Here is a 23,797-nt window from a genome sequence, read left to right on the forward strand (position 1 = left end):
TTCTCTGCCCTGTGTCTGTGGTTTGGGTCTTCAGAACTGGTACAACTGGGTTGAGACATGTGGAGCTAGGATGAACCCTCATGCTGACTTCTGTGTCAGTGATTGGTGCATGGATGTTAGGAGGGATTTAAGGAGCAGAAATTTCTCTCCTCCTTGTACTGACAACTGCTTGTACAGCATCAGGTGGCATAGTGACCCCTAATAGGTCTGTGTTACAATAAATGATGATCAGGTCTTTTCTAACAGGTCCTTCAAACCAGGCAGTAGGAGATAATTGCATCCTTCTTTGTTATGCTAATATAATGCTTCCCTATTTCAAGAAATAAAGGGATCTTTAGGAAGATTATGACATCTGAAACAATCTTTGAAGACTAAAAAAGGCTGTAGGTCAGCTGACCAATTTGTCTTATACCAGTCCCAGATGATTTCTGTGTCAAAAGACCAGACTGCCAAACCCCTACTTCCATTGATGAGTTGGCCTTGTGCTTTTAAAGCTGTGTTTCCACGCTTTTGTAGAGAGGAGGGAGGGATTTCCTCCTGTTGGGAGGATCACTTTCTTCCTTTCCTACAATCATCCCAGTCACCCTGTAAGACACGGATTGTTTTGGTGGGAAATCAGAGAAAGGCAGAGCTCAGCAGGTGAGCCTCCTTCCAGGAGAGGTGGAGGAATTAGGCTGGCAGGATGCACAGCAACACTGAATGCTTATTCCTGTGCTCCTTGAGCTGTACATCGTTGTGGAGACATTAGAGCACTGCTGTCTGTGAACGAATTGCACTAAAAGGCTCAACTTCTGTCCTGTGTCAAAGGACAGAGGAGGGCAAAGCTGTTTCTCCTCACTTCATGGCACATGCTTGGAGTGCCTCTGGATTAAGTGGTGCCTCAGCACATTCCCCCTGCTCAGCCACACCACAAATCCCAACACATGCAGCTGGATGCAGTTCACGAACCCATGAAACTGATTCAATGCAGCTCAGGAAAGATACCTGAATACAGGTGTCTAATATCCCAGATTATCCTTAGCTTAATTAAAAAATGCTGTCTTGTTTCATTTTCAGCCCCCATAAAAAAATGGTCCTCTCTTATCACAACAAATAAACCCAATGTGTCAACATAAATAAAATCATCCTCCAGTTTTAGCCACTAAACAATTCTGAATTTAGTTTACAGTGTGTCTATGATACAAAAACATTTATTTGAAAAAAGCAAATGGAGTTCTAAGAGCGTCTCTCTTGTCACCGATGAGAACAAAACATGCCTCCTAAATGCCCGTATCCCTGCTCTGACAGTCTGGGTGCTCAGGCACTCCTGTACTGCCCTCTCCTGTTCAAGCTTCGGTCTGCTGGGTTTGGACAAAAAATAGGCAACTGGACAGCCAAGTAAAGAACAGATTATTTTCTTTTCCTGTGAGGTAGGAAGTAATACGGTTTTAATGCCAGCTGTCAAAACAAAGCTAGATTTGATTTTACGAATTTTAAGAAAGGATAGGAAATTATAAAGTGGATGGTAGGTAACAGCACAGACTGCACTGAGGTCTGAAAGCAACTGCTTAACTGGATACAAAGCTTATTGTGATTTCTATTTGTTCCCCAATCTTTCACCTCTCCTGTGTCACTCCATTCTCAAGTTTAACCAGAGTAATCTGAAAAATGCTGCATGAGGGCTACCCAGGGAACCACACACATTTCCTGATAACTCAGGGAATAGTGTCAGATTTATCATGCTCAGAACTGCAGCTCTCTAGTGAGAAACACACACAATAATAAAGCCTCTCGGGCTGCTCTTGCAAATTACCTTTGTCATTAAAAAGATTTTTGGTATTCTAGGGCAAAGACTAAAAGCTGGCCAGGGTCTGCTGTTGCATACCCTCCAGTCCTCCAAGTGACAGAAATGAAAGTATGGAATCTCCAACCCATATCCTTTTTAATAACTTCAGGTTAATGGCAGTGAGAATACAGACGATTCTTCTTAAGAGCAGGTTTTTTATTTACTACTGGCCAAAAGATACTACAAATTTTTTTAACTAAGAAAAACTAAACTGTATTAGCAATTCTTCTCTGGAGGACAAAAAGACTGTTTTTGTCAGTTGAGGACTGAAATACCCCAAGTGCCTTCGATTTCCCCACTGCTTTCCTAATGAGCACACTGACCTCTGCTGTCTTGTGAAAGAGCCTGTTTGAAACTGGAGCAAAGAGAATTCCCCGCCTTCCTCCTCCTGATCCGTTCCCTGCCTTACCCGCTGAATGAACTTACTGCTTCTTATTGTTCTGGATGTCAAAGGAAGAGAGAATGCTTCTGGATGGCTGTCTGTCTCAGCAGTGGAAAATCTTGGAAACGCTGCTCTGGGGGGGGGGCATCACCAGCATGTCCAGAGATGCTTTTGTTGTCCTTTGCTTTTTTCCAAAGAGTGAAGTGTTGATCTGAAGGCTCCCTAAGTAAACAATGATTCACTTACTCTCCTCTAAGATATGGGGATTTTTTTAAATCAACTGCAACCATGTCAACAGCTTCTCACAGCAGAAGAAGAACTGGTATCCATTTAAATCCATTCTGGGAATCATAAACAGCTTGTTGACAGAGGTCACATCCACAGGGGAGCTCACAGTTGATTAGTTCTCCTTGACAGAGCTTTTGCAGGCAGTGCGACTGGCGCTCCAGGAGAGGATTTAAGACAGGGATGTGCTGAACTAACCAGAAACAATTTCAAAAAATTGTGTTGTGTCTGCCAAGATGCCTAAATAAATGGGAAATGAAAATAGCCATGAATTTTGAACTCAAGTTTGCTACTTTTGCTGTGTGCTGTATGTCTGCATTTTTGATGTATCAGCCTTTGTTCCCTATGCTGTGTCACACTGAATTCACAGCTTCTACCTCAGTAAAAATACCTCTTAAATAATTACATGAAAATGCTTCCCATCTCATTATTAGGTTTGAACTACTTAAGTGCAAGTAGTAGGGAGATTTTTAGTACACTTGAGACACAAATCTATAAGAAACCAGCAGTTCATCAGTTCTGAGGCATTTATTCCTTCCCTTCAACCATTTTACTGCATAAGCTCCTTCTTAATTTCCTTGATATTTCTTGCCACTGGATAGTATTGACTGAATTTCTACTTACTTGCTATTGTTTTCTTATCACTGTATATTTGCAAAACTCTTAATAAATAAACAGAAAGAAAGATAATGTGCAAGACATTCTAATAAAAGTCCCAGTATTATTCACATACATGAACGTTCTACTGAATTAAAATTTATGAGTCAAATATTTCACAGTCCCTATTTACCCAGGCTGTTTACACTAGCTGGTGTCTATTAGTACTCCAAGACAATGTCCCCTCCAATTACATTTTATACCTTCACCTGTACTGTTCTAAATGATTGTCCTTTCTCTGTTAAATCCAATTCTTTAAGCTCCACTCTAATGGTTCTGTCCCCAAAGTACACCTCAGAGTTTCCCCTACTGGTGAACTTTGATTGACACAACAGGCAATTCTTCCTTGGCATATTTAAGGCTAACAATATTTAAGGCTAACTACTTGTCAAAATGATCTCATTAAGTGGAAACAATTATCAGACCTCTGAATAAAAGGTATTTTGCAACCCTTTGCTCATATTTTTTCAATAGCTCTTAACATACAACCTGAAACAGTATTTGTTTGCCAAGGACTTTTTATGTATATATATTTCAGTTCTGTTGAATATATTTCCCAAAGACCTCCATGAGTGGATAGAAGGCATCCTCAAGAAGTTAGCAGACAATGCCAGGTTGAGTGGGGGTGTTGATCTGCTGGAGGGCAGGAAGGCTCTGCAGAGGGGTCTGGACAGGCTGGATCCATGGGCTAACACCAGTAGTGTGAGGTTCAACAAGGCCAAGTGTCGGGTCCTGCCCTCAGGACACAACAACCCCGTGCAGTGCTACAGGCTGGGGTAAGAGTGTTTGGAAAGTTGCCCAGCAGAAAAGGACCTGGGGGTGCTGGTGACAGCAGCTGAACATGAGCCAAATGTGCCAAGCAGGCCAATGGCACCCTGGCCTTTATCAGAAATAGTGTGGCCAGCAGGGATTGTCCCCCTGTGCTCAGCACTGCTGAGGCCACACCTCAAATCCTGTGTCAGTTCTGGGCCTTTCACTGCAATAAAGACACTGAGGTGCTGCAGTGAGTCCAGAGAAGGCCAATGGAGCTGGGGAAGGCTCTGGAACATAAATCTTATGAGGAGTGGCTGAGGGGGCTGAGGTTGTTTAGCCTAGGAAAAAGAAAAAAAGAGGCTTGGGGAGACCTTATTGCTCTCTAGCACTGCCTGAAAAGAAGTTGTGGCCAGGTGGGGGTCACTCAATTATCCCAGGTAACAAGGGACAGGATGAGAGAAAATGGCCTCAAGTTATGCCAGAGGGGGTTTAGATTGGATATCAAGAAAAATTTCTTCTCTTAAAGGGTGGTCAAGCATTGAAACAGGCTGCTCAGGGAAGTGGTGGAGTCACCACCCCTGGGATTATTTAAATGATGTGTAGATGTAGCACTGAGGGACATGGTTTAGTGGTGGGTTTGGCAGTGCAGGCTTAATGGTTGGACCTGATGACTTAAGGGTCTTTACCAACAGAAATGATTCTTAAAATTTCTCATTTTGTGATTCTATATATATGCACATGTAGAACAGGTTTTATATAACATCTGACCTTTGATTTCTTACCATTCTAATGTCAGCAAGCACATGCATACAGATAAATAATACTGAGTAATGAAATTATTACTGAACAAAGAGGTTTCACCTAGTGTTACAAAAGCTGATGTTTCTTAATATCCATATATATCAGTGGCTTAAGATTTTAATGGCTGTACTATTAATTGTAGCAAAGGAGAAATGTTGCCATTTTGTGGACTTTCCCCACTGTCAGCATAACAGCAGTGAAATATCTTACTTAAAGAGAATTTCCTTTCATGCTTCCACAACTGCACATTGTTTCATAAAAAGCCCAACCAGACTAAGACCTCAACTCACAACACAGAAAGAGGCAGAAAATGTATATACATTCATACTGCCTTTAGTAGGAGTCTATGAACCGGAGCTACCCTGTAACCACATTTCCCATATCAGGTCTTAGTGCAAGTCAGCACATCATGCTTTTGATTACACCAGGGTCTGGATTTTGCCATGTAATGAACCGTTAGTTGCATGAAATGTGACCTTTCATTATCTCTGGAGCCATCAGAGACAGGTAGTTCTAGACGAAAGTGGCATGTAAAAGTCCTTCAGATTCACATAATTATGTCAAAATGGAATACTTTTTATCCAATTTCTCCTCAAAAAGTGTATGTGCTTAGAAGGAAGGAGAAAAATATTCCATCTGCTTCTGGGAACAGAGAAGAGAAATTTTAAATATTTTCAGCAGCTCTCTTGCCTATCTGTGCTCTAACACCTAGAAGTAGCTGGGAAGCTTAAATCCAGGTTTGAGATTAGGTAGGTATATATTTTACTGTGTCTGTTCAACATCAATTTTGATATGGCCAAGTCTTAAATGTTTTTAAAGTACACAGCTGTACCTTATGAATAATGGCACCTGAAATGCTTAGGAGCAGCTTGGAGGATCCCAGAACTGTGAAGCTTGAATCACTGCACCTACCTCCCACCTGGGCGTATTTCCAGTGTTTATGCACAGCCCAGGCAAACCGAGGCAGAAGCAATGACACAGCCTGCCCCAGAGCTCACAGAAGTTCACAGCAGCCCTCTGAGAAGATGCAGCTGCCATGCCAATGCTGCAGGCTGATGGCTCCTCAACTTCCCATCCCTTTGGGGGCTGCCCTGCCAAATGTTGGGATGGGACCTTCCTTGGACAGGAAGAATTTGTACTCCCATGGTTGCCTTCTGCCAGGTCTAGCAAGGAAGAAACACAGGCAGCAAAGCTACAGTCTTGCATGAAAGGGGTTCACTTCCTGCAGATTCTGTAATGGAAGCAAGCATTTTAAATATCAGCAAGGGAAGTGCAATTTCTTCCTGTACCAACAAAGGGTGCAGAGGAGATGAGTGACTTCTCCTGACAGGCCCCAATTCCATTCCTGCTGAAAGCAGAAACAATGTTGTCCTCTCTCTGCTCTTTCCAGTGGCGTTGCTAGGCATAGTGTCACACAACATGCTCCAAGACACCCTGCTCTGCTCAGGGAAGGCTCTACTTACCTCAAAAGGCAACTGGAAAAGGAAAAAAAAAAGAAATAAAAAGAAGACTGATTAATTGAGCCCAGCTCAGGAGATAGATCTATGAATTATTACAGTTCTGACCCCCACAGCAACACAAATCCTAGGATGTGCCAAGAACAAATTAGGCTGTCTGCAGCTGGGACTCCTCCCCAGAAAAACGGCCTTTTTTCTAGATATAAGAAACAAGCAGCTTTGCCAGTGCTGGAGAACACACAGATAAAGAGTCCCTCCTGGACGTCTCATTTGGAAAATTCAAGGCTTTAAGAGAATGAAGATAGTGTTGTTGTTGTTGGTTTTGTTTGTTTGGTTTTTCTTGTTTGTTAGTTTGTTTTGTCTTTTGGCAGGGGGAGGTTAAATTAACTACACAGCAAAAATAACAAACTGAAATTCCACTAAATTCCACTAATGGCCTTCCATTTCCATCACTGTGTATCAAACACATGCTCCTGGGGTTTCCAACATGCTTTAAAACAAGAGGTGCTCCTACCTCGACTGCAACCAGGTGTTCGTGGGCTCTCGGTGAAGAAAGCAATTTTAACATCACTCTCAAATATCCTGCTAATTTTCCAGTCTCATTTTGTCTGCCAGACACAACTTTCCTTTCTCTTTCCAGAGCAAAATGAGATATATGTAAACAAAGAATGTGGGATTTGAGTTTCACTTCCAAAAGCAGTTCTTCAGCAGAATGAATGAGAGGTACAACATTAAATCCCAGGAGCCATTGGAGCCCCAGAGCTGCTTGAACATCCCTTAGAAGGAAACTGAAATAAGTTATTCAGATTATACTTTTCTGTACACTGATAATCAAAGCATTTAGCTGCAGCGTAGAATTAACTTGAGCCAAAGTAAAATTTCAGCCATGGCCAGACTTGCAACCATAAAGAAAAATATTAGTTCAAAAGTGATGGTACTTTTTAACTGCTGTGATTTGTGTCAAGCTATAATGAAGGGGCAGAATGTTTAGTTTTCCCAAGTTAATCTCTCTGTGCTGCTACACAGGCACATTGTTGATCCCTGGATTAATTTGTGGTGCTCCAGTATAACTTTGTAGGATGGCTCTTGTCGAGTAAGCTGTGCTGTGCTGGGGAAGTTCACTTGAGCAGAGATAACTCACATTAAATCAGCTGTCAAAATAAAGCCAAAGAAATCTGAGAGCAGTGGTGCAATTTCCTAATATTATCTTTCTCACTCATGTTTCATTCACCTCTGGGACGGTGATTGAGTTGCTACTCGGTGTAAACCCTTTGCTCTATGGTCCAAATGGGAGAAAGTGGCAAAGTCAATCTGTAATATCACACTTCAGCATGCCTGGAGAAATTGAAGCACACTCACATTGAACATCTGTGACTATTTTTGGTACCCTGCTTGGGTTTTTAAAAATGTCCTAATTTCTAACCAGTTAGTAATCTATAAGGGAATTTTCCATACTGACCTCTGGCCATTCAGTTTATGCACCAGCCTTGGGTGATGGCTGTGGATGAAATGCAAGCATATTATCCAGAGGGTCTCAGCCAAAGACAGTTGATTGCTGGCACGTTCCTTACTCTACTCACTGAGCACTAACATGTCAGAGTTAATTCTGCAGAAGCCACATTGACTCTTCCCTCCAGCAGAACGGATCAGACACTGGTTTATTGGCTCCCTTGTCTGTTACAGAGCATTACACCTCCAAAGCAGAGCAATGTCAATAGAAACTGCTTGAGTCTGAATACAATCAGAATTTTCTTTCATTAGTATTTATGTTTTAGCACCTGATGAAGAAAATTTTTGAAGAGAGTTTGTTTAGAAGAGAACAGTTTATTAAAAAAATAGTTGCGTACTTTGGAGAAATGCTCAGTTAAAGAGTAACTTTGTCAAAAATGGAATACAAAAAATATATTATTAAATCTGACAGTACTGATGAACCTAAGGAAAACAAAAAATTATAGGATTGTTTAGCACAGTGAGAAATAAGCTTGGAGAATGGACTTTCTTCGACTCAGTATACAAAGGATATCACTGTTTTAAGCCTTCCATTTTACCCCTGAAACAGGCAGTCTTTGACTAGATAAATGGTATCCTTCACTAAATTATTTGTTCCTCTAAACTCTCTTCAGCCAAATAAATAACATTAGGGCTTTACTTTGCTTAATGCTGGCAGGGAGAATCATCTGCATAATTTGATTCATCTGAGTTATTCAGTGATTTCTGAACTAGCATTAAAAAATTGGAAAAAAGGCTTCAAAAATCCATATGCAATTTAAATTTTGAATTCTTTCATTGGCTTTGGCACATCTCAGGTTCATGTTTTCAGTCTCTTTTCCCAGTCACAAGAAATACCAACTTATTTTTCTTCTCAGGTAGTAGGTTAAACTCAGCTGCTGGAGTTTGAAGTGGAAGACCAAAACCTGTCAGACATGGACATGGGGTGAGGGGAAGAGTTACGATCGAGGGAAGATTTATGACTGACACTGAGCTTGCCACCAAACTAAATGGCACCAGGCTCATTTCTTCCAACAACCTGGACCTGAGAAAGGCTGATAGAAAGTATTCTTTTTTTCCATGCCAAGAATCCTTAAACAAATTATTTTTTCCCACATCCCTCTTGTGTTTCTAACCCCATTTTGACAAAGCTATGGAGTGGATATCGGAGCACCGGGCTGTTTCTGCTCACTGAAGATTGCCCCAGCAGCTGACTGATATCTGTGTCCACACATGCCCTTGATTCACACTTGCACTCAAGCAAAACCACCTTGCAGTTCCTGTTGTGCACTGTGCAAGGTTTCACAAGGCACAGCCAAAGAGTCCTCCTCATACATTCAAGCAAAAACGCCCCCAAGACTTTTACAGCAAGTAAGACGATCTCTTTCCTCTGAGAGTGGCATGTCTGCAGATATTCAATTCCACCCAATAAATGGAAACCATATGAACATAAGGCAAAGAAAAGTGCAGCTAGTTTTCACTGCACCCTTTCCACCAAACACCCCTCCAATCTTTCCATGGGGAAAGCTTCTTCTGTAGTTGTCAGACCTGTTCATGGCTTGGGATCATGCCAGTACAGATGTGGCCCCTTTTGTAGGTCCCTGAATAGTTGTCAAATCTCTCTTTTACTCTGTCCTTTTTTCCCCTGGTTTCTGTACCTTGCATATTTATTTTCCTTCTCAGACTTTCCTAAAGGTTTAATTGTCTCTCTGTGGATTTTGCCAGGTCTCCCAGTGCTGGTTCCTAATCAAGTTTAAGGTATCTGAGCTCTTTTACTTCAGGGAATGCCCAGTCACAGCTGTCACTGCTCTTTAGGGAAACCGTGCAATTCCAAGAGGCCAAAACCCAACCAGCAGCAAGAGTCCAACACCAGCCTTCTAATGGCTAAACTGCAAATACCCAGAAAAATTACCTCCTAGCCCTGAGAGATGTGCCTCTGATCACTCACACAATAATGACTGCAGGAAAGAGGTAGAGAGCACCTTTTCCAGTGGCTGACCCTGCAAGAGGCGCCTTACAGTACAGGTACTGCAGTACATCTCCTCACTTGCAGAGCTATTAACATAAATACAGTGGGAGATGCTATGCCTGGAGCTCAGACTTCAACTGTTTGCACACAGGTCCACAATGTTCTGAAATGTAGATAATACCCAAACAGCTCTAAATTACTGACTTAGGAAAGTTGGGATGTTGTACCAAAGGAAGCACTGTGCTCTACATGACCTATGCTGCTGTTCTTTAATCCTCTACAGAAAGCAGCCAGCCAGGACAGCTAGCCCTTTGTTATTACCTAGCACAACTGCACTTATGTTATTAGCTAATTTTCAGCTGCTCTTACAACTTCATCTGGCAAGATATACAGCCACATTTCTGGAATTGCTCTTAGCTGTACAGTGGGATCCTGCCTTCACCAAAAGGTGCTGCTGACTGACTGAGTTGGGCACTGCCCAGGGACTGCAGAGGAAACATGCCTTGCCTATCAAGCTCACTTACTTAGGCAGAGATGTCCTTTAAATAAGAAATCTGTAGGCAGTTGTCCTTCCCAATTTGCATGGTTGTCATCTTTCCTGTTGTGTTTTCATTTGCTTGTCCCTACCAGACAAAAGACCTGCTCTCCCTTCTCCTGAAGTCAGTGGGAATTCTGCCATCAATTCCAGCAGTAGCTGGACTGGGGCCAAAATGTTAGCCACTCCACTTCCCCTTAAGTCATTCACAAACAATACTTCTTTGATTACACACCGAGCCTGAGGGGTCCCAGTTATCTTCTAACCCTGTCCTTTATATCTCCAGTATCTATGGATTCCATAGTGCAGGCAGGAACTGTTTGAATAGAAGGGCCTTAATCATCAAAAGTACTTTTCTTCCTCAGCTGTATTTTTTCTCAAAGGGAGCTTGTTGCTAATTCCTATGGGAATGAGATGGGGAAAAATGAAAAGGAAATGACACCACTTTAAAGAGAAGCTAAACCAAAGAAACCCCCAGAAAGATACTTTCTGACATTTGAGTACTAATGTACCTATGATCAAATACACTAGGAGAAAAAATATTCTGGTCACACTGGAAATGCCAGCTTTTGAAATTATACTGGATGCACAGATGATACAAGCCACAAGGGTAACCTTGGCTAGATTTTCAAGGTGGTTTGCAATAGAGGGCAGTGAATAAGAAGAAAAGGGAACCATATTTATTTAGGTAACTGCACAGAATAACAAGTCCAAAATAGCTTCAATTGATTCTGAGTATCTTAGACTTCTAAACAGTAATTGTGTTGTCCTTTAATTAGACACTGTGATTGCTATACTCTTCAATAAAGAGAAGGGATACCTAGATATTTAGTTTTTAGCCACAGAGGGAAACACCACACTATGCATGGTTATGCCTTACAGATGGCATTTGGTAAAGCATGAAATGACAACAGGAAGCAATCAGTCTGACTCAGAAGACTAACATAGGGTTCTATCCAAACTGAATCTTGCAAAAAATATTCTTGCAACTGCAGAACTGAGGTTAGTATTGGTGCTGAGGTTAGTATTATTTATAAAAACACAAAGGAATATTGATCCTGCTGCATAGCTGTAGAGCTTTACTCCAATTTAGACACACAGCAGATTTCCTATACTTCAGATGAAATATATAATTAACTGTCCAAATAGGACAGATGAGAATTTGGTTTTGGTTTTGCAAAATGTGCATGCAGTGAGGGTGATATGACAGCTGCACTAAGCAATATTATAGCTCTCCAAAAGGCTGGGTGGGCATTACAAGAGAGGAAAAAGTACATTCAGAAAGAGTCACTGTATTTTACTCTTCCACCAACAGCAGGTGAATAAATGAATAGATTCAATATAAAATCAACTTACAATATTACTAGGTTGTCTGTTTGAATTAAAAAGGCTGGGTACTGCAAGGCATCCTATTTTATTGGCTTTCTCTGATTAGATATTCTTAGAGTGACTTACAGGACTATGCTGATTTGGGCCCCTAATATTTTGTTGACAAATTTTGTACATGACATAATATTTGGGCTACTACATGAAATCATGAATGAGTAATGTCAAAATACAAATTCTTTTTTTCATGCATGCAGGCCTTATTAGATATATGCCACACTCTAGAATGGTGGTCTTTCACAGCATACTTCAAGAAGAAGGAGGCAAAGTATGCTAATTGGCAAAGGAAGTTCTAAATAAAGAAGGACCAGCATGTTATATTTCTATCTGGCACACAAAGTTAAGGATTTAACTTTCACATCATAGGAATGTTTTAGGAAAACCATCACCACATCCAATCTGACTCTTTTGTAAGATTCCACTGTGATATGCAGAATTAGAAGGGAAGAGTGTAAAGAAAAAACAAGCAGTCCAGGCTCTAAAAATGACTGTGAGGGAAAATAACTGTCTATACAGAGATGGTTGAGGCTACACAAGCACATCCAGTAGCTGGACTTTTTTTTTACCCAATATTCACTTTAGTACCATATAAAAACAACCATCTCTTAAGTAATTCCTCAGAAAGGTTGTGGGATCTTACTCTTCCTGTTTGGCATTCAGTGAAACAGAGCCATTGAGGGGATTTTTATCACGGGTCTCCCTAAGATGGAGAGTAGTAAACACGGATGAGTGCAAGCTCACTTGTTCGATGTATTTGCAGAAGACTGTGAATGCCCAAAGGGCACAGCAAATCCTGCCTAGTTGCAGTGACCTGGTGACACTGCAAACATCTCAGCTGGGCTTTCTACACTGGGCTAAAATACAGGGCACTGCAGGAAAGGTTCTGAGATGGACTATGGGAAGGAAACCCCATAGTTCACATTCAAATCAGCTGTGTGCCAATTCTGCAGCTTTGGTGGTGGGACAGGGCTTGCCTGTGATCACTGCCAGCCAGGAAGGGTGCATTCCTTCATCCCTCAGCCTCTGTAGAGCAATGCAGGTATGTGGCTGCACGGTTTGCACACAAAGGGAGTCAAGGGAACAGCAGATTAGTGGGTTGCACAAAACCAGCTCCTGAGCTCTAATCCCGGTGGTGGTGCTGCTGTTAACCACGTGGGGTGGCCTGGGGCAGACCTATTGGCTTGTCTCTGAATTGACACATCTGGGAGAAAGAAAAGGCTTTCATGGAGGCTCTGTGTGCTCTACCCAACTTACCTTTTTACTGCACATTTTAAAATATCACACACTTGATTTGCCTACTGCCAGATCTCTTTCACATGAGCTGAAGGAAAAAAGGCCTGAAGTTTGATCTATGCTCATTCACAGCCACTTTAGACTAATGACAGAAGTGTAAAAGGACTACCTAGGAACAAAGTATGAGAGTCACATTCAACATGTAATCCCTCCAGGCACACTTCCAAAACTACTACTACCTTTTACTGCATTTTTGCAAGAGTTATGACTAATGAGGTGGGTTTGTAACTAGAAAGCATTTCTATCCTTAGGAGTTTCAAAACAGATCTGTATCTGAATAAGGAAGTATGTAAATTTGGTTCATTTAATAATTATGAAAGCTGAGCTATGAATAATCCTGAACAAAGCCAGACAGATTGTAGGCTGTACAGGACTTTCAAAATGGCAAGAAGCATTAGCCCTGCAGAAACCCAGCACTGCTATTTATGCTGAGTAATAATTAATTTATTAAAGAGATTACAGCAATAAAACTTATCTGTTTGTTTATCCAATGTTTACCCACTTCTTTTCAAAGGTGAAAAGATTTTATTTTGTTTTCCAAGCAGCCCATATAAATTATTTATTAGATATTATATGTTATATTCATTTTACGTGTTATATTATAAACGTACTACATTGCCAAGGATTTGAGACATGCTCCTGTACAGGATGCTGTTGCAGTAAATGCAAAGGTTGATTTCAGATGTCAAAATATGATCAGGCCATCTTTCAGTCCAACAGGAATTATTCTTTCCATATCCATATTTCATTTTGATTACTAACCACTGGCATAAGCCTCATGTCAACAAGCACGCCATCTTCCACATTCCTCCACACTTCCCTCCTTCAAACTGAATATACCAGTGTGCCAGACTTACTGTTGGGAAAAATCCCCGTGTGACTATGTGATTACTTTAATTAATCAAGGCCTAACAATGTGATTTGGGCCTCTGGGAATATTATTACAATCAATCCTGCAAGAAGCCTGTGCATATGGATGGTGGATTTACATACGTCAAAAGTTAATTTCCTCTATAGTCACTCAATTTAATCCTGGGGAAGCACTCTAGAGTATGTTAAAGACAATGTTCTAATGGAAAGTTCTCATCTAGCTGTAGAACTCTCTGTGATAAACAGTATATAAATTAACTCAAGTATTTTCATTGCACTTCTGCAGAAGTTAACATTTCTGTCCTAAGGCTCCATTTATGCTGGCTGTAGTTCAGAAGTTGAAGACCAAAACACCTTCATGAAAACAAAATTATGGTAAAAATTACGAGCATGTTTCTAGAAGGAAAACACATCAACAGGAAGACATTTTACTGAAGCCCCAAATGCTTGTCTGCTGTTTTAGAGTTATAAATATTTTATGATTACTCACATATAAATTTTCCTAAGCTGGACAATGGAAGACATGAAAAAGTGGCTATAATTTCACATTTCTACTTTGACACTTAGGACAACTTAATTTCTATTACTGAAACAAATATTACAAACTACACTTGCTGTAAAATCTTCATACTACATCCCCTGTGCACCTTATGAATTTCACTACAACTTCACATTAAAAAAAAAAACAAAAAAATTCTGATTCCTTTCATAATAATAGCAAATAGTTCCAGCTTTCCACAGCTGCAGAAGTTTGCTATCCCTAGAGATTTGTCATGGTACAGCTCTTGCTTCCAATCAAAACAGTGACATAGTGGCCATGATTTACAGCTTGCAGGGGCTTGATTAGGGGAAAGCACACTACTGAGCAAATAATAAAGAACTTTTAATGTGCAGCAGGACTTTTAATCTTTACACCCCCACAAAAAATTAAAAAAAAATAATCTGGCCCAAAAGCAAAGGGAAATGGGAGCTGCTATTTAAGACTTCTCTTCTTCTGTTGTTAGGTTTCAACAGAAAAGATCATCCATAAATGAGACTGGCTCTTTAAACAATTTCATCCTTATGATTTTAAATTGTAAACATCTGCACTATTAACAGTAACAGATCGGCAAAACTTGCATGATAGCAGAGAAGAATAATTAAAAGGCTTAGCATCAGACTAAAAATAACTCTCAGGTAAAATTGGCAGTTTTCTGTATAGAATTATTAAGAAATAAATAGTGAGAAGAAAAATAAATTTAGTGGGTTGATGATGTTTTGAAATTTAATTAGCTGCCATTCAAATCAAGTTAAATCTATTGCATGGGATTTGAGTAGTAATAGAGTGATCTCAGCTTTCTCCAATAAAATAATACATTAAATGAGTGCAAAGAGTATGTATTCTAACTGCTAGTTTCTATCATTGTATGATAAACTTTTCACTGTGAGGTGGAATGAGACACCAACAGTTTAAGGTGTGTATTTCTGAAAATGCCTGGCTTCATATGCATGGTGATTTTTGGATTTCTGTTTAAAATGCTGGCAGCTATGAAAAACAAAAACCACAATGATGCTGTATGGATTCACCACTTGACAGAGATCTTAAGCCACAAATACAAATGGTACATGAAAATTTTATGAGTTAGGGGGTCCAACATTGAAATATTTGCAAATGTTGCTATTCCTCTTTCTGCAGCTGTAGGGATATATCTGGTAGAATACAGATTAAAAAAAAAGCCATGTTCAAACCCTTAGCTGCAATGCTAATTCTGAATATACAGCTTAAAAGTATCATTATCACATATGTTACTTATTAAGTAAAAAGCCTGAAGCTATTTGTCTGTCTACATTTAATCTGATAGTCTATTTTCCCCCCCAATAAACTAGTTTTTAACAGTCAGATTGTCCAGTATCTTTGTTCTCTATAGCAGAATTCAGGTTTGGAGAATTGTTTCATTTTCTGCAATTTGGAGCTTTCAGCGAAGAAGCTGTTTACTTCCAACATGGTTATACAGTGAAAATGCATCTGCATTTATGGAGTTAATAGTCCTCTTATTAATTTTACTCTGCTTTTTTTTTTTTTTTAAATAGAAACCTAATGAAAACCATGTTTATGTGCTCAAAGGCACAGAGGAAATTCATTACTCTGAGGAATAACACACTCCACAAGTGAAATGAAAGTAATCTTATTTATGACAGGAAGGGGCCTTCACTAGACTCAACTCCACCACACTTGGACTGATACTGGCTGCATAAAAGAAGCTGCAAATTCAGGAACCGGTTTCAAATATAAGCCTCATCTCAGCAATAAACACATTTGCAGTTTAGTCTCGCAAACACTTAAAATCTGCTGAAGGGGAGGTACCCAGTTATTGTATTTACTATAAATAGGTGACACAAAGAATGCAACAATTACAAGAAAAGCAGGGATATTTATGGCCTCTCATTCCATGTTCCTTCCTTCCACTTAGAAATGAGCCTCTCTGTTCCTTGGTCAGCATCCACCCCAACACACACCCACCCAAGGCTGCTTGCTTGTCAGCTCTGGCCCTTTGCTTTGGGTTCAGCAGCGGTGCTGCAGCAACTGAAAGCCCCCAGTGCAACAGGCACTGGGCGTGGGGAAAGAGAGGCTCACAAATACACTCGCCTGGAGAGTCCCTGAGGAGTGGGAGGTGGAGGGCTGAGGGGAAGGAGAGGTGCTGCAGGGCTGAAGCCTCAGCTTGCTAAAGGGCTCAATGCCCAGAGGTGCTCGAGGTGACCTGCACAGCCAGGTAACTGCCCAAGCAGAAAAGGGAAATCAGTAATGCTGAAAATGATTTACTGTCCCATCCACCCAGCCCTGTACATGTGTGTGCCTGAGCATCTGGCATCCATGTGCATGTATGCATGTGCATCTGAATTTGAAAGAGAAAGAAAAACCTTCCTGCAAAAAGAGAATATAATGAGAAAATGTCTGACAAGGTATTACTACATCTATTTCAGTGTGAGATTGCATCTTTTTCTTGAACAAAATCAAATCAAAAAAGAAAAATGTCTCTTAGCACTGTGAAAGTCAAACTCTATGTTCATCCCATTTCCAGAGACTTCAAAAGAGAGCTTTCATTAATGGAAAGTTGTGATGTACAGCAAGCTGGATGGCTCCACATGCGTTTGCAATTTCTGTATCTAAACCCACATGTTTTACATTCCTTGGGTTTCTTCCCCGAATTGCCTTGAGTTAAAGGGGCAGGCGGGAGGAAGGAGCTGCCGTGCCGGGGCTCCCAGGCGGCAATGAGCGCCAGCGCCCACCAGAAGGCACTGTGTGCTAACAAATGGGGACACGCCGGGATTTCTGGAGGGAATTGACTTTTCAGTTCCCGCCGACGCTAAAGACCCAGCACAAAATGTGTGGATTTCTCCTCCTAATGAAGGGCAGCTGCCTTTGTCTGCCTGCAGATGTTTGGCCAGTTGCAGTTTGGATGCTTGACCAGCGAGTGAGATAAGCTCCTCAGCCGTGCACAAGGAATTAACTGATATTCTTGTACATCTTCCCCAGAAAGCAACTTATAACACTGAAACAAGCTTGACGAATTTGAAGATTTAGTTAAAGAAAAACATATTTAGCTCTTCCTTTGTTATATTGTTTTTGCAATTACAGTATGTTTGCATTGTATAGGCACTTCACTTTTTCCTCATGTGATCTAAATTCCCCCTCTGCTTCATGCCACAACAAAGCAATTAATCCTTTGTTTGCAACATTGGTCAGTTGTCATGGAAATTAATATGATTTCACAAATTCAACAGTATGAACATTTTTGGATCACATATTAAGAGAACAGGATGTCATAGACAGACCATGTCTTTTAGAAATAGCTTGGTATGCAGTGAGTGCAACAGAAAAAGGATATTTTGGAAGAATATAAAACTTTTAAAACACATAAAAACCCCAGAGTCTTGCCTTGGTCTAAAATATTTGAGCATTTCTCCCAACAAGCAAGTTGTACTTTAGATCTTGAACATTCCTCCCAACAGGAAAATTGAACTTTAAATCATTTGCAGCCTTTCGTTTGCACAGAAGATTTCTCAATCTCTTTGTCTGGATTTGAACTTGTCAGCTAGGAGAGCAGAACTGAGACTCTCCTCTTCCCTTGACAAATGATCTATTTGCTGACAGAGATGAGCAAGGGAGTGGACAATCTCAACAGTGTTTTTCTACAGCCATATTTTATTCCCCTCTTAATGTGAACACAAAAAAGCAGAAGCAGCTGCATTGAAGAAACAAGTGAAGCTGCTCTCTACAATGTCTGTAAACCTCAAAAAGTGCCTGGCATGGGCCAAAATTCTCCATGATGACAAGGCTAAGGGCCAGCACAGAGCCATGGCATGTGCAAGGTCACTGCAGACTTAGATCTACTTTCAGGTAATGCATAAACCGAGTCTCCTACACGATCTGGCTAAAACACTGTCTGAGCCTTGTGAACAAGATGACAGATAGTGCCAGACGCCTCCTTGGGTTGTGGGAGCTGCCAGACTAGTCTCATACAGCTGAAAGATGTTGTACAGAGAGATCTCTTGACATTATCAGAATGAAATTAAGTTGAACTGGCAATAACAACAGAGGTAGTGTATAGAACTGCTTGCTTTCTAGCTGATGCCTCTTCTCCCAAATTAAATTAGCCACCTCCTGCCCCAGCAGAAAGCCCCCTCCCCACTGCTCACACATACTACCTGCCTTTAGGCTGTCAAGCAGGAAGGTGATGCAATTCCCTCCCTTTCACGTCTCACAAGCTGAACAGACTTGTGTCACAAAGCACAAGCCATGCCAGTGATCAAAGATATGGAGGTGGAGTTTATAACGAGTATGTTCACTCTCTTAAAAGAGATTTTGAAAACAATGCATGCTAACACTTGTAACACCTGTGTTCTTCCTCTTTTATGCATGCCACACTGATGTTAAGCACCTCAAAATGTTAAAAATGAAGGAAAGCTTGGGTGAAAATGTCTGCCTTAGATTTCACTAAATTCTACAACAATCCATAACCTACTCAACGTAAGAGGGAACAACGGGGCAAGTGTTCCCTTGCAACACAGGAAGCCAGTCTCAGTGATAACCACCAGCCGACCCTTTTCTGTCATGAAAGAGAAGTCTAAATTTATTAAAAAGTATTCCTCAGATATTCTAGAATTTATCCAGTTACATTTTTTTCATTAGTATTTCTGGTTATATTAGAACATTTGTGGAGTACTGGTATCTGAAAACCAATATTCCCCTGGAGCACTTGTAGTTCAATCCCTTGAGTACACTTTCAAGGAGAACTGGTTCAGCAAACAAGTTTAATTTTACCTCTTGGGCACACACCTCACATCTGGATTCAACGCTGGAGTGGGGCCACAGCTCATAAAAATCTGTGTAGCTTTAACTCATGAAGCTACTACTCCTAGGTAAAAGAGTACAATTTATCTTTACTTTGATGAGTTTCTTTGTTAGATCATCAAAATTAACTGCCAGGACATTTGGATTCTGCCACAGCATGGATGTTAAATAAACCCACCAAATTTTAAGCCCACTATGAGACACACAGACTGAATGAACTGTGTGAACACTAAACTGGATTTAAGTAAGCCAAGCTACAATAATGTAATAACACAGTAAATCAGGTATGATGAAGAAAGACTGAAACTACACTAAGAGAAATGTGAGGCTGCGCTTTTATTCAGTACAGTTGTCCTACAGCAAGCAACTGGAGGAAAATGCCCTAAGTTTGAGGAGTTTCATTTCTCCCTCCATTAGCTGCCTAGATCCTTTGTCACGATAACAGAATTGATACAAGCAGCATGATTTTGGAAAGGTGGGTGCCTTCAAAGAGCCTCTTCTCAAGCTATAGCCAGTTGCACTTAAATAAAAATGCACCAGCCAGGTTCCCTGGAGTACTCCCCTGCAACCGTTCAGCTGACTACAGCTTGCAAATGCTTTGGGTTCATGGCTTTCCTTCTTTGTGCCTTTCCCAAATGCACAGACCTGAGGGTGATGCCAACCACGAGTTACTGGCATCCTTTCAGATCCCACTCAACCCTCCATTAGCTGAAATACAATCAAGCTTAGAGCTGACAATTTGCATCTTACGATTTTCTTTCTGCTTAAATAGATCTTTCCGGAAAATGGATCTCTGCATTATCTGTACCAAAGATCATATGTAAACATTAGAAGAACACTCAGAAAATACAGCCCAGCTCATGCCAGTCTAACCTTGCTCATTAATCAGTATGTAGAGCATATGTTCATACATAACTCTGGGGCTGTACTTGTACAATCAAATTAACCTTTGGACTGCTGGTGTTTGACCATAATTTACTGCATCTAGTTTTCAATTGCATATACAGTGCTGCTAATAGTACAAAAGTAAAAAAATACTATCCCATAAAAATCATAAGCACTGATAACAAAGCTGATAATGGAGTAGAATGTTTCGCTTCCACTACATTAATATAATTACCATTGAACATCCATAATCAGTTGTGTCTGTATCACAGAAAAATGCTCTTATTTGCAGCCTTTGCTGAAACTCAGCCTAGAAATATTTCAGTTGGGGTGGAAGGCACGAAACAGCAAAGGCAGGGAAGGAAGAGACAAGTCAGTAACTTTCCCAAGACACTGATTTAATTTAAAAGGGTAGTAGCTTTTTTTTAGTAGCAGCACTGTTCCCACATTGCCTGCGTTAGTTCCACCCCATTGCTAATTTCTGTGATGTGATGTCCTGTGCAGAGGCCAAACAGAACAGTCTTGAAAGCCTCCCCCAGCTGACTCTGTCTTGCTGAGCAAGCAGGAGACCTCTGATGAGGGAGGATGGCGTACGCTTGTCAGGCCAGGAAGAAGGGACCAGCCTCCATCCAACCCAAACCCACAACAGGACTCAGCAAGAGCCTCGCCTACCCTGAATGAGCACCAAGAACACGTCTCATCTGAGGAGACACCAGCAGTTGTTCCCATTTTGCCTGTTTGCTTTGAGCAGCTCTCTCCACTGTTGGTGTCCAGACAATAAACCAACAAGTGGGATGTGTATTGACCTCAGGTTTGCCCAAATCCACAGGGCAACAGACATTTCAGACACTTTCAGCAGGGCCAGCAGATAAATGTGACCAACCTTGCATGGCACTGCTTCCATTTGGGTGGGTTCTCATGATAAATCACCTGTCTCCATATAAGGTCCTATTCTCCTCTGTGACCAGTGAGTCTGAATTCCAACCTCAAAAAAAGCAAAATGCCCCTTTGTTGATGAAAAAATTATACAGGTGAAACAACAGCACTCAGAAATGCTGAGCTGTTTTCCTTTGACATATACAGTATTGGTTGGCAGGGAAAAGAAAACTTTCCATTTTACAAAATAAACCTACTATATAGTAGGTTTATTATAGTTCATATTTTTATTATAGTTAGTTCTACATATAAGAATATCCCACTAGAAAATGCAGATTTTACTGTAATTATCTTAGAAATTACCTTAATATAAACCCTATGATATTTTAAAAATAAAACTATCTTTCATAACCAGGTTCAGCATTTAACCTTAAAATATCAGTGCAAAGAGAGAGAATAAAAACCAAAAACAAACCCACAGAAAAAACCCAAAACCTATTTCCCTTTCAAAATCATGGGTTTTAACTTTTTGACATATGTTGGGGAACAGCATAGGAATTTCTTTCCAAAGCAATGCATCACTGCATGAATGTTTTGATAAGGATGTTGTTTTAATTGCCTGCTTTTACATTAGGAACACATGGCAAACTGAAGTGTGTGTGCAAACACAATATTCTCAGCACAAAACTGTGAGAGTCCATCTACAGTGACCTGTTCTGCAGAGGAGAACTGCTCTCTGAAGCTCTCAACAAAGTCAGACTATTTCAACTTGTGTTCAGCACAGCTGAAAAGAAAAAGCTACATAATTTGTTTCTCATTTCTTACAGAAGAACAGCAGAAGAATGCTCATTGTGTAATATTTTGCTCCTTCCATAGAAAAAACCTCACACAATACAGTTTGTTTCCTTCTGCAGTTTTTTCACTTTATGTAAATCATCACAATCTTTTATTGCTAAAAGAGAGACCTCATTGCCAAGAGATGCAATGGATTGCCTGATCTCCTGCTAGGGCTCTTGGCTTGAGAGAGACCCAGATAGGAACTGAGCAACACCTCCTGAGCAGCCATGCCAAGACAGCAGCTGGAACCCATTACAGAGCGGGACAATCCTGTCCAAAAAACTGAATGCCAGGATCTCAGGGTATGAAAGGCTTAGAGGACAGTGCTGTAAAAATACAAGGATCTTCATGAGAGTTTGGATTTTTGGGTCTAAAAGAAGTTTTGCTGGCTACTGAAAACATTCCTATAATTTTATTGTTTTGATAATAATGTGAAAGGAGCTATTCCCCCAGTACTGTGGCTCTGTCAATTGTCTACTGGGAGAAAAATAAATGAGAAAAAAAGAAGACTGAAAGTGCTTCACAATAAAAGAAGGGAAAAAAATTAAGCTTAGAACTAGTAACTATCTCCTAACACCACTCAGGAAACAGAAAATTCACACCAAAGTGTTGTGCAACTCTGTTGAGGTATAATAGGTTTGCAATAATTTTCAATAACTATGACTTGGATTTCAATGAGACTGGAGATAAGCAACTCTGTTCTGAGAAACTTTTGAAGGTAATCACTTTATGGTAAGGTCTCAGTCCAAACACTGGAGAAAGCTGAAAGATAGGAAATGTGTAGATAACCATCTACTGCTAGAAAGCAATTCAAAACTTACCAAAGGACCGTTTGGGATAGAAATATTTCAGTTAGGAAGCGGGAGGGAGTGGGGTCTCTGAAATAAGGAAAGAGCACCAATCAGCTCAAAATGCAGCAGTCTGTGCAGCCTCTCCCTTAGACAGTTCCAAGATGCTGGTTTTTGTCTGCAAAGTCTGTGGTGGTCCCAAAGAGCTGCTGCTGATTAGCCCACATCAGGAGCAGAGGAAGACTGAGAGCAGTCAGCCACAGCTGTAAAAGCCATGCCAGAGTGACCTGGCAGGAAAGATGCCAGCATCCACTCACTAGCAGGATGGAATTCAAACATTCATTTCCACCCTACATATTTCCCCAACAAGGAAAACTCAGACTACAAACTAACCCTGACTGCCAAAACACCAGCACCTGAAATGTGTTTTGCTCCTTTTTTACACTGACTCAGTTTCTGTGAGGCACTCAGATACAGCAGCCTGGGAATAGATTGCTATTTAGTAAGGACTTACAGCACAGAATAAACACCCACAGATAGAAACCTGCTGTTTTCAGGGTCTGCCAGACACAAGCCAATACCAATGGCAGTTTTCTCAAATCACTCCTGGATTCTGTTGCATTTGCCCCTCTTATTTTTGATAAACTTTGAATCAAACAGCAAGTCTACCTTTTCAAGTGGCCATATTTACCCAAGGCAGAGCAAGAGAAAGATTTGGGCTATATTTTTCATTACACAATGGCAAGAGCTATGACCAGCAAAGACAATTGCACAAACAGCTGCAACTGGACTGTACAGGCAGAGTAAGCTCTGCAGGGCAATCACCAGAAAGCACCAGAGAAGAAAGGGTGAGAGCTGAGGTGGAGGAAAGACAGCCCAGAATGAGAAACAAAACTACCAGAGCAAATATGATGACAGTGGGTTAGTTAAAAATATGCCTCTGGCCTAGTTAAGTGATGGAGGGAGAAGAAAAAATTGTGGCATCTCCTAGGAGAAAAAGCCTGCCTGTGGTGGGGAGTGAGGGAATTGCTGTTCTGGCTGTACCTTTGGGCTGGTTGCAAAGCAACTCAACTCCTGCCACTCTGGGGTCATGAACAGAGTTCTTCTGTGGGGAATGATGACAAAACAACTTTGTAGTTCAATCTGGAGCTCAGGTAAGAGGAGACATTAATATCATCACCTTCTTATGATCTTGTATGTGGTAGACAAAGCTTGCAGGCATGAGAGGGCTTGCATGGCACAAGGGAGGCTGCCCAAGCAGGGAATATAAAACCTGTCTTAAACATCTGCGTCTGCTGCCTAAGTGGTCAGAAAATACTGAGAAATTAGAAAAGGAAAATGGGCCCCAGAAAAGAGCTGAAAATGACATTTGTCCAGC

General features: G+C 40.8%; 1 protein-coding gene across 1 annotated transcript in view; it reads right to left on the reverse strand.

Moving 5' to 3' along the window:
* Positions 1 to 23,797, reverse strand: part of SCFD2 (sec1 family domain containing 2) — a 328,968-nt gene that overhangs the window by 176,090 nt on the left and 129,081 nt on the right. The gene's annotated exons all lie outside the window — the stretch shown is intronic.

The sequence above is a fragment of the Melozone crissalis genome, unplaced genomic scaffold (genome assembly GCF_028551555.1).
Source record: "Melozone crissalis strain CALT ecotype California unplaced genomic scaffold, PUWL_Pcris_2 ptg000006l_1, whole genome shotgun sequence".
Taxonomy (NCBI): domain Eukaryota; kingdom Metazoa; phylum Chordata; class Aves; order Passeriformes; family Passerellidae; genus Melozone; species Melozone crissalis.